This window comes from Pseudophryne corroboree, chromosome 3 (assembly GCF_028390025.1).
Source record: "Pseudophryne corroboree isolate aPseCor3 chromosome 3, aPseCor3.hap2, whole genome shotgun sequence".
NCBI lineage: Eukaryota > Metazoa > Chordata > Amphibia > Anura > Myobatrachidae > Pseudophryne > Pseudophryne corroboree.
Window position 1 is genome coordinate 329,696,032 of NC_086446.1, and position 12,734 is coordinate 329,708,765.

The 12,734-nt window shown below is 32.5% G+C and overlaps 6 non-coding genes across 6 annotated transcripts; all 6 read left to right on the plus strand.

Annotated features, from left to right (window-relative positions):
- The first annotated feature begins 306 nt into the window (after nucleotides 1-306).
- Nucleotides 307-379, plus strand: TRNAP-UGG (transfer RNA proline (anticodon UGG)). The gene has a single exon. It is a non-coding gene; the product is annotated as a tRNA-Pro (tRNA).
- A 1,709-nt stretch (nucleotides 380-2,088) lies between these two features.
- Nucleotides 2,089-2,160, plus strand: TRNAP-UGG (transfer RNA proline (anticodon UGG)). The gene has a single exon. It is a non-coding gene; the product is annotated as a tRNA-Pro (tRNA).
- A 1,711-nt stretch (nucleotides 2,161-3,871) lies between these two features.
- TRNAP-UGG (transfer RNA proline (anticodon UGG)) lies at nucleotides 3,872-3,943 on the plus strand. The gene has a single exon. It is a non-coding gene; the product is annotated as a tRNA-Pro (tRNA).
- Nucleotides 3,944-5,655: 1,712 nt separating this feature from the next.
- Nucleotides 5,656-5,727, plus strand: TRNAP-UGG (transfer RNA proline (anticodon UGG)). Its single transcript has one exon. It is a non-coding gene; the product is annotated as a tRNA-Pro (tRNA).
- A 1,711-nt stretch (nucleotides 5,728-7,438) lies between these two features.
- Nucleotides 7,439-7,510, plus strand: TRNAP-UGG (transfer RNA proline (anticodon UGG)). The gene has a single exon. It is a non-coding gene; the product is annotated as a tRNA-Pro (tRNA).
- Nucleotides 7,511-9,222: 1,712 nt separating this feature from the next.
- On the plus strand, nucleotides 9,223-9,294 carry TRNAP-UGG (transfer RNA proline (anticodon UGG)). The gene has a single exon. It is a non-coding gene; the product is annotated as a tRNA-Pro (tRNA).
- Nucleotides 9,295-12,734: the final 3,440 nt, after the last annotated feature.

The following is a 12,734-nucleotide window of genomic DNA, read 5'->3' on the forward strand; positions in this document are numbered from 1 at the left end:
TTTCTTCTTGGTCTGTATGCTTAAGTTGCACACAGTATGAGACAAGTCTTAGGTTCCAGCTATCAGAAAAGTTAAAACTCTATAGGAACCCATAAATCTTGGCACTGAAAATTCCAAATATGCATACTTGGACCAAAAATTTACCTTAAGGAAACATTTTAGCTATGCTACAAATATTTTTTTTAAATTGTTATGGTATTTTTAAAATGTAACATCTTTTTTTCCAGCTTATTGCATTTTTTTATTAAATAATTTGAGTTTTACTTTAAAAATGGTAAAATCTGAATGAGAAGACCTTGGGCAGATGGCTCGTTGGTCTAGGGGTATGATTCTCGCTTTGGGTGCGAGAGGTCCCGGGTTCAAATGCCGGACGAGGCCATCTCTTCATGTACTTTTAAAGTCCTTAATATCTGATAGTATTTAATAGTATTTTAAAATACTCACTAATGTATACAAACAGTTTTACTTACAATTTCATTAATATACATAAAAAAGACATGCACAGTGGGCTCGTTGATTCTTGCTTAGGGTGCGAGAGATCCCCGGTACAAATCCTGGATGAGCCCATCTATTAAAGGTATATACTTATGCATACTTAGTAAAATGTCAACCATTTGGTGGTATATTGGGTAAACTATAGATTCCATTTTGTCTAAGTAACCTTGAGTGGCTTAAAAGGCTAATTTTGACAAACAAAAAACTGTCAAAATTAAATTACAGGTTTTTCTCTTACCTTTCTTTTTTCTAAATAACCCTGAGTGGCTTAAAAGAATAGTCTCATTATGACTAACAAAAAGATCAACAATAAATTGCAGGTGTTTATTTTGTCTTTCTTCTGGGTCTGCATGCTTGAGTTGCACAGAGTATGTGACAAGTCTTAGGTTCCAACTATCAAAAAAAGTCCAAACTCTATTGGGACCTCTAAATATTGGCACTGCACATTTCTAATATACATACTTGGATAACAAGTAACCTTAAGTTATTATTTTTGCAATGCTACATACACATTTTTTGTTTTAAGTTGTTATGTTATTTTTAAAATGTTTTATCTTCATTAAATGAAATTGTGTTTTCTCCAGCTATTTGCATTTTTTCTTAAATAATTTGAGTTTTACTTTAAAAATGGTAAAAACTGAATAAGAAATTATTTGGCTAGTGGCTTGTTGGTCTGGGTGTATGATTCTTGCTTCAGGTGCAAAAGGTGCCAGGTTCATATCCTGGATGAGCCTGTTTTCTCAGGTTCTTTAAAAGTGCTTAGTTCAATTATCTGATAGTATTTTAAAATACTAATGTATTCCAACAGTTTCACTTCCAATTTCATTAGTATACATGAAAATACATGAACAGTAGGCTCGTTGGTATAGGGGTATGATTCTCGCTTAGGGTGTGAGAGGTCCTGGGATTAAATCGCAGACGAGCCCATCTTCTCAGGTTCTTTTAAATCCCATGGTTCCATTATCTGATTGATGTCAATTGCCTGAGTCAAAAGCATCAAGTGAATTTTTCTTTTGCCAATCCATAAAAAAAAGTATATACTTATGCATATTTAGTAAACTGTCAACCATTTGGTGGTATATTGGGTAAACTGTAGATTCCATTTTGTCTAAGTAACTTTGAGTGGCTGCAAAGAAGTCTCATTTTGACAAATAAAAAAGTCAAAATGAAATTACAGGTTTTTCTCTTACCATGCTTTTTTCTAAGAAACAATGAGTGGCTTAAAAGAATAGTCTCTTTTTGAAAAACAAAAAGGTCAACAATTAATTGCAGGTTTTTGTTTTTTTCTTTCTTCTTGGTCTGTATGCTTAAGTTGCACACAGTATGAGACAAGTCTTAGGTTCCAGCTATCAGAAAAGTTAAAACTCTATAGGAACCCATAAATCTTGGCACTGAAATTTCCAAATATGCATACTTGGACCAAAAATTTACCTTAAGGAAACATTTTAGCTATGCTACAAATAATTTTTTTAAATTGTTATGGTATTTTTAAAATGTTACATCTTTTTTTCCAGCTTATTGCATTTTTTTATTAAATAATTTGAGTTTTACTTTAAAAATGGTAAAATCTGAATGAGAAGACCTTGGGCAGATGGCTCGTTGGTCTAGGGGTATGATTCTCGCTTTGGGTGCGAGAGGTCCCGGGTTCAAATCCTGGACGAGCCCATCTCTTCATGTACTTTTAAAGTCCTTAATATCTGATAGTATTTAATAGTATTTTAAAATACTCACTAATGTATACAAACAGTTTTACTTACAATTTCATTAATATACATAAAAAAGACATGCACAGTGGGCTCGTTGATTCTTGCTTAGGGTGCGAGAGATCCCCGGTACAAATCCCGGATGAGCCCATCTTTTAAAGGTATATACTTATGCATACTTAGTAAAATGTCAACCATTTGGTGGTATATTGGGTAAACTATAGATTCCATTTTGTCTTAGTAACCTTGAGTGGCTTAAAAGTCTAATTTTGACAAACAAAAAACTGTCAAAATTAAATTACAGGTTTTTCTCTTACCTTTCTTTTTTCTAAATAACCCTGAGTGGCTTAAAAGAATAGTCTCATTATGACTAACAAAAAGATCAACAATAAATTGCAGGTGTTTATTTTGTCTTTCTTCTGGGTCTGCATGCTTGAGTTGCACACAGTATGTGACAAGTCTTAGGTTCCAACTATCAAAAAAAGTCCAAACTCTATTGGGACCTCTAAATATTGGCACTGCACATTTCTAATATACATACTTGGATAACAAGTAACCTTAAGTTATTATTTTTGCAATGCTACATACACATTTTTTGTTTTAAGTTGTTATGTTATTTTTAAAATGTTTTATCTTCATTAAATGAAATTGTGTTTTCTCCAGCTATTTGCATTTTTTCTTAAATAATTTGAGTTTTACTTTAAAAATGGTAAAAACTGAATAAGAAATTATTTGGCTAGTGGCTTGTTGGTCTGGGTGTATGATTCTTGCTTCGGGTGCAAAAGGTGCCAGGTTCATATCCTGGATGAGCCTGTTTTCTCAGGTTCTTTAAAAGTGCTTAGTTCAATTATCTGATAGTATTTTAAAATACTAATGTATTCCAACAGTTTCACTTCCAATTTCATTAGTATACATGAAAATACATGAACAGTAGGCTCGTTGGTATAGGGGTATGATTCTCGCTTAGGGTGCGAGAGGTCCTGGGATTAAATCGCAGACGAGCCCATCTTCTCAGGTTCTTTTAAATCCCATGGTTCCATTATCTGATTGATGTCAATTGCCTAAATCAAAAGCATCAAGTGAATTTTTATTTTGCCAATCCATAAAAAAAGTATATACTTATGCATATTTAGTAAACTGTCAACCATTTGGTGGTATATTGGGTAAACTGTAGATTCCATTTTGTCTAAGTAACTTTGAGTGGCTGCAAAGAAGTCTCATTTTGACAAATAAAAAACAGTCAAAATGAAATTACAGGTTTTTCTCTTACCATGCTTTTTTCTAAGAAACAATGAGTGGCTTAAAAGAATAGTCTCTTTTTGACAAACAAAAAGGTCAACAATTAATTGCAGGTTTTTGTTTTTTTCTTTCTTCTTGGTCTGTATGCTTATGTTGTACACAGTATGAGACAAGTCTTAGGTTCCAGCTATCAGAAAAGTTAAAACTCTATAGGAACCCATAAATCTTGGCACTGAAAATTCCAAATATGCATACTTGGACCAAAAATTTACCTTAAGGAAACATTTTAGCTATGCTACAAATAATTTTTTTAAATTGTTATGGTATTTTTAAAATGTAACATCTTTTTTTCCAGCTTATTGCATTTTTTTATTAAATAATTTGAGTTTTACTTTAAAAATGGTAAAATCTGAATGAGAAGACCTTGGGCAGATGGCTCGTTGGTCTAGGGGTATGATTCTCACTTTGGGTGCGAGAGGTCCCGGGTTCAAATCCCGGACGAGCCCATCTCTTCATGTACTTTTAAAGTCCTTAATATCTGATAGTATTTAATAGTATTTTAAAATACTCACTAATGTATACAAACAGTTTTACTTACAATTTCATTAATATACATAAAAAAGACATGCACAGTGGGCTCGTTGATTCTTGCTTAGGGTGCGAGAGATCCCCGGTACAAATCCTGGATGAGCCCATCTTTTAAAGGTATATACTTATGCATACTTAGTAAAATGTCAACCATTTGGTGGTATATTGGGTAAACTATAGATTCCATTTTGTCTAAGTAACCTTGAGTGGCTTAAAAGTCTAATTTTGACAAACAAAAAACTGTCAAAATTAAATTACAGGTTTTTCTCTTACCTTTCTTTTTTCTAAATAACCCTGAGTGGCTTAAAAGAATAGTCTCATTATGACTAACAAAAAGATCAACAATAAATTGCAGGTGTTTATTTTGTCTTTCTTCTGGGTCTGCATGCTTGAGTTGCACACAGTAGGTGACAAGTCTTAGGTTCCAACTATCAAAAAAAGTCCAAACTCTATTGGGACCTCTAAATATTGGCACTGCACATTTCTAATATACATACTTGGATAACAAGTAACCTTAAGTTATTATTTTTGCAATGCTACATACACATTTTTTGTTTTAAGTTGTTATGTTATTTTTAAAATGTTTTATCTTCATTAAATGAAATTGTGTTTTCTCCAGCTATTTGCATTTTTTCTTAAATAATTTGAGTTTTACTTTAAAAATGGTAAAAACTGAATAAGAAATTATTTGGCTAGTGGCTTGTTGGTCTGGGTGTATGATTCTTGCTTCGGGTGCAAAAGGTGCCAGGTTCATATCCTGGATGAGCCTGTTTTCTCAGGTTCTTTAAAAGTGCTTAGTTCAATTATCTGATAGTATTTTAAAATACTAATGTATTCCAACAGTTTCACTTCCAATTTCATTAGTATACATGAAAATACATGAACAGTAGGCTCGTTGGTATAGGGGTATGATTCTCGCTTAGGGTGTGAGAGGTCCTGGGATTAAATCGCAGACGAGCCCATCTTCTCAGGTTCTTTTAAATCCCATGGTTCCATTATCTGATTGATGTCAATTGCCTGAGTCAAAAGCATCAAGTGAATTTTTCTTTTGCCAATCCATAAAAAAAAGTATATACTTATGCATATTTAGTAAACTGTCAACCATTTGGTGGTATATTGGGTAAACTGTAGATTCCATTTTGTCTAAGTAACTTTGAGTGGCTGCAAAGAAGTCTCATTTTGACAAATAAAAAACAGTCAAAATGAAATTACAGGTTTTTCTCTTACCATGCTTTTTTCTAAGAAACAATGAGTGGCTTAAAAGAATAGTCTCTTTTTGACAAACAAAAAGGTCAACAATTAATTGCAGGTTTTTGTTTTTTTCTTTCTTCTTGGTCTGTATGCTTAAGTTGCACACAGTATGAGACAAGTCTTAGGTTCCAGCTATCAGAAAAGTTAAAACTCTATAGGAACCCATAAATCTTGGCACTGAAATTTCCAAATATGCATACTTGGACCAAAAATTTACCTTAAGGAAACATTTTAGCTATGCTACAAATAATTTTTTTAAATTGTTATGGTATTTTTAAAATGTTACATCTTTTTTTCCAGCTTATTGCATTTTTTTATTAAATAATTTGAGTTTTACTTTAAAAATGGTAAAATCTGAATGAGAAGACCTTGGGCAGATGGCTCGTTGGTCTAGGGGTATGATTCTCGCTTTGGGTGCGAGAGGTTCCGGGTTCAAATCCTGGACGAGCCCATCTCTTCATGTACTTTTAAAGTCCTTAATATCTGATAGTATTTAATAGTATTTTAAAATACTCACTAATGTATACAAACAGTTTTACTTACAATTTCATTAATATACATAAAAAAGACATGCACAGTGGGCTCGTTGATTCTTGCTTAGGGTGCGAGAGATCCCCGGTACAAATCCCGGATGAGCCCATCTTTTAAAGGTATAAACTTATGCATACTTAGTAAAATGTCAACCATTTGGTGGTATATTGGGTAAACTATAGATTCCATTTTGTCTTAGTAACCTTGAGTGGCTTAAAAGTCTAATTTTGACAAACAAAAAACTGTCAAAATTAAATTACAGGTTTTTCTCTTACCTTTCTTTTTTCTAAATAACCCTGAGTGGCTTAAAAGAATAGTCTCATTATGACTAACAAAAAGATCAACAATAAATTGCAGGTGTTTATTTTGTCTTTCTTCTGGGTCTGCATGCTTGAGTTGCACACAGTATGTGACAAGTCTTAGGTTCCAACTATCAAAAAAAGTCCAAACTCTATTGGGACCTCTAAATATTGGCACTGCACATTTCTAATATACATACTTGGATAACAAGTAACCTTAAGTTATTATTTTTGCAATGCTACATACACATTTTTTGTTTTAAGTTGTTATGTTATTTTTAAAATGTTTTATCTTCATTAAATGAAATTGTGTTTTCTCCAGCTATTTGCATTTTTTCTTAAATAATTTGAGTTTTACTTTAAAAATGGTAAAAACTGAATAAGAAATTATTTGGCTAGTGGCTTGTTGGTCTGGGTGTATGATTCTTGCTTCGGGTGCAAAAGGTGCCAGGTTCATATCCTGGATGAGCCTGTTTTCTCAGGTTCTTTAAAAGTGCTTAGTTCAATTATCTGATAGTATTTTAAAATACTAATGTATTCCAACAGTTTCACTTCCAATTTCATTAGTATACATGAAAATACATGAACGGTAGGCTCGTTGGTATAGGGGTATGATTCTCGCTTAGGGTGCGAGAGGTCCTGGGATTAAATCGCAGACGAGCCCATCTTCTCAGGTTCTTTTAAATCCCATGGTTCCATTATCTGATTGATGTCAATTGCCTAAATCAAAAGCATCAAGTGAATTTTTATTTTGCCAATCCATAAAAAAAGTATATACTTATGCATATTTAGTAAACTGTCAACCATTTGGTGGTATATTGGGTAAACTGTAGATTCCATTTTGTCTAAGTAACTTTGAGTGGCTGCAAAGAAGTCTCATTTTGACAAATAAAAAACAGTCAAAATGAAATTACAGGTTTTTCTCTTACCATGCTTTTTTCTAAGAAACAATGAGTGGCTTAAAAGAATAGTCTCTTTTTGACAAACAAAAAGGTCAACAATTAATTGCAGGTTTTTGTTTTTTTCTTTCTTCTTGGTCTGTATGCTTATGTTGTACACAGTATGAGACAAGTCTTAGGTTCCAGCTATCAGAAAAGTTAAAACTCTATAGGAACCCATAAATCTTGGCACTGAAAATTCCAAATATGCATACTTGGACCAAAAATTTACCTTAAGGAAACATTTTAGCTATGCTACAAATAATTTTTTTAAATTGTTATGGTATTTTTAAAATGTAACATCTTTTTTTCCAGCTTATTGCATTTTTTTATTAAATAATTTGAGTTTTACTTTAAAAATGGTAAAATCTGAATGAGAAGACCTTGGGCAGATGGCTCGTTGGTCTAGGGGTATGATTCTCACTTTGGGTGCGAGAGGTCCCGGGTTCAAATCCCGGACGAGCCCATCTCTTCATGTACTTTTAAAGTCCTTAATATCTGATAGTATTTAATAGTATTTTAAAATACTCACTAATGTATACAAACAGTTTTACTTACAATTTCATTAATATACATAAAAAAGACATGCACAGTGGGCTCGTTGATTCTTGCTTAGGGTGCGAGAGATCCCCGGTACAAATCCTGGATGAGCCCATCTTTTAAAGGTATATACTTATGCATACTTAGTAAAATGTCAACCATTTGGTGGTATATTGGGTAAACTATAGATTCCATTTTGTCTAAGTAACCTTGAGTGGCTTAAAAGTCTAATTTTGACAAACAAAAAACTGTCAAAATTAAATTACAGGTTTTTCTCTTACCTTTCTTTTTTCTAAATAACCCTGAGTGGCTTAAAAGAATAGTCTCATTATGACTAACAAAAAGATCAACAATAAATTGCAGGTGTTTATTTTGTCTTTCTTCTGGGTCTGCATGCTTGAGTTGCACACAGTAGGTGACAAGTCTTAGGTTCCAACTATCAAAAAAAGTCCAAACTCTATTGGGACCTCTAAATATTGGCACTGCACATTTCTAATATACATACTTGGATAACAAGTAACCTTAAGTTATTATTTTTGCAATGCTACATACACATTTTTTGTTTTAAGTTGTTATGTTATTTTTAAAATGTTTTATCTTCATTAAATGAAATTGTGTTTTCTCCAGCTATTTGCATTTTTTCTTAAATAATTTGAGTTTTACTTTAAAAATGGTAAAAACTGAATAAGAAATTATTTGGCTAGTGGCTTGTTGGTCTGGGTGTATGATTCTTGCTTCGGGTGCAAAAGGTGCCAGGTTCATATCCTGGATGAGCCTGTTTTCTCAGGTTCTTTAAAAGTGGTTAGTTCAATTATCTGATAGTATTTTAAAATACTAATGTATTCCAACAGTTTCACTTCCAATTTCATTAGTATACATGAAAATACATGAACAGTAGGCTCGTTGGTATAGGGGTATGATTCTCGCTTAGGGTGTGAGAGGTCCTGGGATTAAATCGCAGACGAGCCCATCTTCTCAGGTTCTTTTAAATCCCATGGTTCCATTATCTGATTGATGTCAATTGCCTGAGTCAAAAGCATCAAGTGAATTTTTCTTTTGCCAATCCATAAAAAAAAGTATATACTTATGCATATTTAGTAAACTGTCAACCATTTGGTGGTATATTGGGTAAACTGTAGATTCCATTTTGTCTAAGTAACTTTGAGTGGCTGCAAAGAAGTCTCATTTTGACAAATAAAGAACAGTCAAAATGAAATTACAGGTTTTTCTCTTACCATGCTTTTTTCTAAGAAACAATGAGTGGCTTAAAAGAATAGTCTCTTTTTGACAAACAAAAAGGTCAACAATTAATTGCAGGTTTTTGTTTTTTTCTTTCTTCTTGGTCTGTATGCTTAAGTTGCACACAGTATGAGACAAGTCTTAGGTTCCAGCTATCAGAAAAGTTAAAACTCTATAGGAACCCATAAATCTTGGCACTGAAAATTCCAAATATGCATACTTGGACCAAAAATTTACCTTAAGGAAACATTTTAGCTATGCTACAAATAATTTTTTTAAATAGTTATGGTATTTTTAAAATGTAACATCTTTTTTTCCAGCTTATTGCATTTTTTTATTAAATAATTTGAGTTTTACTTTAAAAATGGTAAAATCTGAATGAGAAGACCTTGGGCAGATGGCTCGTTGGTCTAGGGGTATGATTCTCGCTTTGGGTGCGAGAGGTCCCGGGTTCAAATCCCGGACGAGCCCATCTCTTCATTTACTTTTAAAGTCCTTAATATCTGATAGTATTTAATAGTATTTTAAAATACTCACTAATGTATACAAACAGTTTTACTTACAATTTCATTAATATACATAAAAAAGACATGCACAGTGGGCTCGTTGATTCTTGCTTAGGGTGCGAGAGATCCCCGGTACAAATCCTGGATGAGCCCATCTTTTAAAGGTATATACTTATGCATACTTAGTAAAATGTCAACCATTTGGTGGTATATTGGGTAAACTATAGATTCCATTTTGTCTAAGTAACCTTGAGTGGCTTAAAAGTCTAATTTTGACAAACAAAAAACTGTCAAAATTAAATTACAGGTTTTTCTCTTACCTTTCTTTTTTCTAAATAACCCTGAGTGGCTTAAAAGAATAGTCTCATTATGACTAACAAAAAGATCAACAATAAATTGCAGGTGTTTATTTTGTCTTTCTTCTGGGTCTGCATGCTTGAGTTGCACACAGTATGTGACAAGTCTTAGGTTCCAACTATCAAAAAAAGTCCAAACTCTATTGGGACCTCTAAATATTGGCACTGCACATTTCTAATATACATACTTGGATAACAAGTAACCTTAAGTTATTATGTTTGCAATGCTACATACACATTTTTTGTTTTAAGTTGTTATGTTATTTTTAAAATGTTTTATCTTCATTAAATGAAATTGTGTTTTCTCCAGCTATTTGCATTTTTTCTTAAATAATTTGAGTTTTACTTTAAAAATGGTAAAAACTGAATAAGAAATTATTTGGCTAGTGGCTTGTTGGTCTGGGTGTATGATTCTTGCTTCGGGTGCAAAAGGTGCCAGGTTCATATCCTGGATGAGCCTGTTTTCTCAGGTTCTTTAAAAGTGCTTAGTTCAATTATCTGATAGTATTTTAAAATACTAATGTATTCCAACAGTTTCACTTCCAATTTCATTAGTATACATGAAAATACATGAACAGTAGGCTCGTTGGTATAGGGGTATGATTCTCGCTTAGGGTGTGAGAGGTCCTGGGATTAAATCGCAGACGAGCCCATCTTCTCAGGTTCTTTTAAATCCCATGGTTCCATTATCTGATTGATGTCAATTGCCTGAGTCAAAAGCATCAAGTGAATTTTTCTTTTGCCAATCCATAAAAAAAAGTATATACTTATGCATATTTAGTAAACTGTCAACCATTTGGTGGTATATTGGGTAAACTGTAGATTCCATTTTGTCTAAGTAACTTTGAGTGGCTGCAAAGAAGTCTCATTTTGACAAATAAAAAAGTCAAAATGAAATTACAGGTTTTTCTCTTACCATGCTTTTTTCTAAGAAACAATGAGTGGCTTTAAAGAATAGTCTCTTTTTGAAAAACAAAAAGGTCAACAATTAATTGCAGGTTTTTGTTTTTTTCTTTCTTCTTGGTCTGTATGCTTAAGTTGCACACAGTATGAGACAAGTCTTAGGTTCCAGCTATCAGAAAAGTTAAAACTCTATAGGAACCCATAAATCTTGGCACTGAAATTTCCAAATATGCATACTTGGACCAAAAATTTACCTTAAGGAAACATTTTAGCTATGCTACAAATAATTTTTTTAAATTGTTATGGTATTTTTAAAATGTTACATCTTTTTTTCCAGCTTATTGCATTTTTTTATTAAATAATTTGAGTTTTACTTTAAAAATGGTAAAATCTGAATGAGAAGACCTTGGGCAGATGGCTCGTTGGTCTAGGGGTATGATTCTCGCTTTGGGTGCGAGAGGTCCCGGGTTCAAATCCTTAATATCTGATAGTATTTAATAGTATTTTAAAATACTCACTAATGTATACAAACAGTTTTACTTACAATTTCATTAATATACATAAAAAAGACATGCACAGTGGGCTCGTTGATTCTTGCTTAGGGTGCGAGAGATCCCCGGTACAAATCCTGGATGAGCCCATCTTTTAAAGGTATATACTTATGCATACTTAGTAAAATGTCAACCATTTGGTGGTATATTGGGTAAACTATAGATTCCATTTTGTCTAAGTAACCTTGAGTGGCTTAAAAGTCTAATTTTGACAAACAAAAAACTGTCAAAATTAAATTACAGGTTTTTCTCTTACCTTTCTTTTTTCTAAATAACCCTGAGTGGCTTAAAAGAATAGTCTCATTATGACTAACAAAAAGATCAACAATAAATTGCAGGTGTTTATTTTGTCTTTCTTCTGGGTCTGCATGCTTGAGTTGCACACAGTATGTGACAAGTCTTAGGTAACAACTATCAAAAAAAGTCCAAACTCTATTGGGACCTCTAAATATTGGCACTGCACATTTCTAATATACATACTTGGATAACAAGTAACCTTAAGTTATTATGTTTGCAATGCTACATACACATTTTTTGTTTTAAGTTGTTATGTTATTTTTAAAATGTTTTATCTTCATTAAATGAAATTGTGTTTTCTCCAGCTATTTGCATTTTTTCTTAAATAATTTGAGTTTTACTTTAAAAATGGTAAAAACTGAATAAGAAATTATTTGGCTAGTGGCTTGTTGGTCTGGGTGTATGATTCTTGCTTCGGGTGCAAAAGGTGCCAGGTTCATATCCTGGATGAGCCTGTTTTCTCAGGTTCTTTAAAAGTGCTTAGTTCAATTATCTGATAGTATTTTAAAATACTAATGTATTCCAACAGTTTCACTTCCAATTTCATTAGTATACATGAAAATACATGAACAGTAGGCTCGTTGGTATAGGGGTATGATTCTCGCTTAGGGTGCGAGAGGTCCTGGGATTAAATCGCAGACGAGCCCATCTTCTCAGGTTCTTTTAAATCCCATGGTTCCATTATCTGATTGATGTCAATTGCCTAAATCAAAAGCATCAAGTGAATTTTTCTTTTGCCAATCCATAAAAAAAGTATATACTTCTGCATATTTAGTAAACTGTCAACCATTTGGTGGTATATTGGGTAAACTGTAGATTCCATTTTGTCTAAGTAACTTTGAGTGGCTGCAAAGAAGTCTCATTTTGACAAATAAAAAACAGTCAAAATGAAATTACAGGTTTTTCTCTTACCATGCTTTTTTCTAAGAAACAATGAGTGGCTTAAAAGAATAGTCTCTTTTTGACAAACAAAAAGGACAACAATTAATTGCAGGTTTTTGTTTTTTTCTTTCTTCTTGGTCTGTATGCTTAAGTTGCACACAGTATGAGACAAGTCTTAGGTTCCAGCTATCAGAAAAGTTAAAACTCTATAGGAACCCATAAATCTTGGCACTGAAAATTCCAAATATGCATACTTGGACCAAAAATTTACCTTAAGGAAACATTTTAGCTATGCTACAAATATTTTTTTTAAATTGTTATGGTATTTTTAAAATGTAACATCTTTTTTTCCAGCTTATTGCATTTTTTTATTAAATAATTTGAGTTTTACTTTAAAAATGGTAAAATCTGAATGA